The sequence below is a fragment of the Dipodomys spectabilis genome, unplaced genomic scaffold (genome assembly GCF_019054845.1).
Source record: "Dipodomys spectabilis isolate Male_0828 unplaced genomic scaffold, ASM1905484v1 ptg000289l, whole genome shotgun sequence".
NCBI classification, from domain to species: domain Eukaryota; kingdom Metazoa; phylum Chordata; class Mammalia; order Rodentia; family Heteromyidae; genus Dipodomys; species Dipodomys spectabilis.
Window position 1 is genome coordinate 5,585,616 of NW_024870966.1, and position 5,616 is coordinate 5,591,231.

The following is a 5,616-nucleotide window of genomic DNA, read 5'->3' on the forward strand; positions in this document are numbered from 1 at the left end:
ACTGAACTCTTTGATATCTCTAATACTCTAGTATTTAGCTATCTATATTTGCCTCTGATCTCATCTCTTTTCTTAAGTATAGTTGAATTTCATTAGAAGTATTTTTATTTTTATTTTTTAAGATAAAATCTCAACTATGTAGCCCAGACTGGTATCAAACTTATCTTCCTGCCAAAACCTGTGGAGTCTCAGGATTACAGGATATACCACATCATGCTTGTTAAGTTTTTTTTTTTTTTTTTTTTTCCTGTTGCTTGTGGGGCTTGAACTCTGGGCCTGGGCGCTGTCCCTCAGCTCTTCAGTTCAAGGCTAGCTCTCTTACCACTTGAGCCACAGCGCCACTTCCGGTTTTCTTTTCTGGTGGTTTATTGGAGATAAGAGTCTCATGGACTTTCCTGCCCTGGCTGGCTTTGAACCGCAATCCTCAGATCTCCTGAGTAGCTAGGATTACAGAAATGAGCCACCGGTGCCTGGCTGTTAGGTATATTTTTAAGAAATAAAAATGTAGAGATTCCAGTATGTTCTTTTATCTCAGGAAAGCAGGGACATGTGCGCCTAGGAAATTAAGATGACTGGAGAGAAGGGACTCTGGCAGACAAAGAAGAGCAGAAATTAAATTGAACATCAGACTCAGTGCTACCTCTCATTTCCAGACTTTTGCTGGAATATTACCTGCTTTAGACTGAATTATGTCCCTCCCTGACATGTGTCTATCAAAGTCCTATTTCCCAATGTTATTCTAGTTGGAGATAGGTCCTTTAAAGTATCATTAATGCTACATGAAGTCAAGAGAGTGGGACACTGATCTAGTATGACTGATGTCACTGTAAGAAGAGGAGACACCGTGGACGAGAGCCAAGGAGAAAAGCCCCGTGAGGACACAGCAAGAGCGCTGCTGTCTGGGAGCCACAGAGACAGGTCTCAGCAACCAGACCAAGGCCTTGACCTTGGGTTTCCTGCTTTAGAACCGTGGACATAAAGGGTGCTGTGTAAGCCACTCGGTCTGTGGCCTTTCGTTGGGGCAGCTCTAGGAAACAGACGCATCACTTCTTTTCTACCAACTTTCTGTCGAGATCATTTTCTTCTTCAAGCTCAGAAGGTGAGACCTTCCTGGGAAGCCCTCTGCCTACTTTCCCCAAGCCATGCGACAGGCCTGTGGTTAATGTCAGAATGCCATCTTATCTACAATGTGAGCCCACCGCAGGCGGGGATCTCCACCACACAGTGTGTGCTCACCAAGTAAGCGGCTAGCAAATGAATGAAGGACCAGCATTTTGAAACTAACTGGGATGTGGCAGCGCATCATGTTGACTGGTTGAGGCCGTCCTGCAGCAGTTTTTGAGCCACGTGGCAGAGTCTGGGACCCTTCTATACATGTACCATCTTTACTTAGGCTTGACTGCTCAGATTCTCATGACACAGGATGAGAAATGACCCATATGGGGAAAGAGGACTACGTTTCCTTAGTATCTCACCTGCTGGCTTTGGTATGGTTTGGGTATGTCCTCCAAGGGCTCATGTGTTGAAATTTAATCATTATTGTGAGATATTAAGAGGTGGAAACTTAATCCAACCATAATGTTTAGAGCCTTTGGTGTATAATTAGGGTAGATAAGGTCATAGGGATAGATCATCTCTTGATTGAGTAACTGGGAAGTTTTGGTTTTTTTTTGTTGTTGTTCAAGACAGGGATTCATATTCTTTTTGTTGTTGCTGTTGATCATGAGACCTGAACTCTGGGCCTGGGCGCTGTCCCTCAGCTCTTCAGCTCAAGGTGAGCACTCTACCACTTGAGCCACAGTGACACTTCTGGCTTTTTCTGCTTATGTGGTACTGAGGAATCAAACCCAGGGCCTCATGCATGCAAGACAAGCACTCTACCACTGAGCCATCTTTCCAGCCCAGGGATTCAAATTCTTAATCTGACACTTTTGCTCTACCACCTGAGCCATGCCCCCAACCCCATACCTGGGAGTTTTATATGAAGAGGGACTCAGACATACACATTCCCTCATCATTTCTTGCTACATGATGCCTTGTGCCACTGTTGGACTCTCCCAGCAAGAAAGCTACCACCAGATGTTGGCACTTGACATCAGTCAAAATAAACTTCTTTTCTTCACCTTAGCCGTTTTGTTATAGCAACATCAAGTGGATAGATACAGAGGTTCATGTGGGATAGACCGCAAGGTTTGTAGGCTTTGGAATAGAGAGCTCACTGGTTTTTCTTCTGGCCCACGAATCCTACTTTTCAGTTGACATCACCACAGGATGGTAACATTCAAAAGATCCCGAGTGGAGTGGATCAGTAAATGAGGGGCATGAGAGCATGGGAAAATCAGCGAGGATGTCGCTAAAATTGCCTACACCAATGTTTTCCAAACTCGGAATCTATTATCCATCCATCCATCCATCCATCCATCCATCTATCCATCCATCTATCTATCCATCTATCCATCCATCCATCTATCGATCTATCCATCTCTCTATCATTTTTTAAATATGTTTTTTATTGTAAACATATTGTACAGGGGCTACAGTTACATGAGCAAGGTAATGAGTACATTTCCTACCAAATATTGTTACCTCCTCCTTTGTTTTTCCCCTATCCTCCCTTCCCTCCCCACCTCCACAACTATACTCCCTCCACTGTCTCCCCCCCCTCCCCACCTAAATTGTATAGTTCATGTTTCAACATAGTGTCTTGTGCATCTCATTGTTAAAATGGGTCAACTGTATCCCTATTTAAACATTTTGTTTTTTCCCTTCCCCTCCCCAAGCTAGAAAAGTGTATATACAAGATGCAGGGCACCAACATCAAATACAGTGAAGACAGGGGTTATACCGTGGGGGAGGAATATACAAAGAAACAAAAAAATCACATGGAACATTATAAATATGTTAGAAACAATAGCAAAAAAGAAAAAAAACACTTGTGTCCCCATCTTGGGGTTCATTTTGCTTAACGTCATCTTCTCTGGTCATATGTGCATAGCTTTTGACCTTTTCTGCTTGTCCCAGACATATACTAGTTACTGCAAATAAAGGAAACCATTGGACCTATGTTTCTTTGGGTCTGGCTTACTTCACTTAATAAAATTTTTTCCAAGTCTTTCCATTTCCTAACAAATGGGGCAATGTCATTAAAAATATGAACGCTTCTCGAATTTGCATGTCATCCTTGCGCAGGGGCCATGCTAATCTTCTCTGTATTGTTCCAATTTTAGTGTATGCGCCGCCAAAGTGAGTGCTATCTACCTTCGTAATCTGGAGAAGCGTATCCCCAAACATGGCTGAGCCTTGGTATGAAAAGCAAGATTTATGACAATTTACTGTGCTGCCCTTTCCCTCAGCACTGCAGGGCCACCTGGGAAACCAAGGGTCCCCAGTCACGACACAGATGAGCAGCCTGACAGCAACGGGAAGAGACGGACCGCTGGGAGCTGGTTCCCAGAGGATCGCCTCTCTGTGGCTTGTGTAGAGGTTTCCTGGAAGACCCCACTCACAAAGCTGTCTTTATGTATCTGCTGGGAGCACCCCTCTTGTGAGTGGCCTCTTCCTCAGGGACAGCTGTCTGAAACAATCAAACAATTGTTTAAGGGGGTAGCTTCCCAAGATGGTAGATAGCAGTTGGGACCAATAGTATGCAAACAAACAGGAAAAAAAAAAACTTAAAAGGAAAATCTAGGAAATGAGATGTCTATGAGGGCTTTGAAAAGCTCTGAAAAATTCCAAGAACTCAGAAGGTCAAACTTAGAAGGTCACATGCAGTGTTTAGAGCTGTGCACCTGCCCAGGGCTATGTCCCGGCTGAAGACAGACATGAGAAGTCCCTAAAGGCTCTGCTTTGGCTAACTTTGAGATTGTACAAGTAAGAAGTGAAGGTTAGGAGAGATTTGTAAACCTTCTGGCTGAGTGTTAAGGACTATTGAAGCCCTCAGCAAAGGCTGGGAGACCTACAAACCATAAGCATTAAGCTAAACCAGTAGATAACTACTGAGCTCACTGAGACAAGATTTTAGTGGCCACACATAAGAGGACTTTACAGTGTTGATTCAAAGTAGCAGCAATCATAAATCCTTAGGAAGAGGAAAAATCTGATTCTCAGAGTTGTCATAAGTTCTTATTTATTATTATCAATTATTATTATCATTGTTATTTTACTGGTGTTTGAACTTAGGGCCTTATTCTTTCTTTACTTGCTTGTTCTGCTGGTGCTCTACCACTCGAGCCATGCCTCTAGCCCTACTTTTTTGTGCTGATTCTGGGTTTGAACTTAGGGCTTGGGTGCTGTCTCTTCGCTTCTTTTACTCAAGACTAGCACTTTACCACTTTGAATCATAGCTTCATTTATGGCTTTTTAGTGGTTAATTGGAGATAAGAATCTCAGGACTTTCCTCCCCAGCATGGCTTTGAACGGTGATCCTCTGATCTTAGCCTCCTGACTAGCTATGATTATAGCATTGAGCTGCCAGTGCCTGGGCCAGCCCTGCTTTTTACTATTAATTAATTAATTAATTAATTTCCACAGCTGAGTTCTACAAGAGCTTTATTTTTTTTAAAATAATTTTTATTGAGATTAGGTGATTACATAAATTTCACAAATTTCACAGTATTGTGAATTCATGATACTTAAAGTCACACACACATTTTAACCTTCACAAGGCAAATTGTCATTATCATACTATAATGTTTGTGAATTTATGAGCTTTGTCAATACATTTACTAGTTATTGTGGAGAGAAAGTCTAATGGAATTTTATACCCAGTTATTTTTGAACCATGACTCTCCATAGCTCAGCCTCTTGAATAGCTAGGATTATAGGCATGAGCCACTGACACTCAGCTATATTATATTACTTTAAATGTGAAGTTTTCTACAAAAACTACATAAGATGTAAATAAACAAATAATTGATACAGAGGAAGAAAAAGAGCCAGTCAATAGAAACTCTCCCTGAGAAAGCTTAGACAGTGGATTTATTTGACAGTGACTTTAGATCACTTATTTTTTTTTAAAAATTACTTATTTAAAAGATGTGGGGAAAAAAAAACAACTAAAGGAAACCATGCATAAAGACCTAAATGAAAGCCTAAGTGATATCTCATCAACTCAGAATACCACAATGTGAAATTATGAGGAGGAACCAAGAAGAAATTCTGGATTTGTAAAGTACAGTGGCAAAAATGAAAAAAAATCCCCTCTTGGGCCTCAGCTGCAGATCTTCTCCAGTATGAGAACAAAAAAAGTGCATCAAAACACAAAGAGAATGAAAACAGATGAACAGTTGTGAGGTCTGTGGGACTCCGTGAAGCATGTACGTACACCATTGTGAGAACGCCAGGCAGGAGAGAGAAAGGGACAGAAAAATATCACTTAGAGAAATGATCATCTGAACTCGCAAATCTGAGGGAAAACATCATGCGTTTAAGAAGCTCAAAGAACTTTAGATAAACTCAAAGGGCTTCACAGCTAAGCACATGATAACTAAACTGTCAAGAGCAACATGGAAAGAGGAACTCTTAAAACATCACCAGCCAGGTGTTGGTGGCTCACACCTGTAATCCTAACTACTCAGGAAGCTGAGCTCTGAGGATCACGGTTCAAAGCCAGTCCGG

At 41.8% G+C, this 5,616-nt stretch overlaps 1 non-coding gene across 1 annotated transcript; it reads right to left on the reverse strand.

The window, feature by feature from the left end:
• Positions 1-3,144: 3,144 nt before the first annotated feature.
• Positions 3,145-3,251, reverse strand: LOC122126897. Its single transcript, XR_006151032.1, has one exon. It is a non-coding gene; the product is annotated as a U6 spliceosomal RNA (small nuclear RNA).
• Between the last annotated feature and the right edge of the window lie 2,365 nt (positions 3,252-5,616).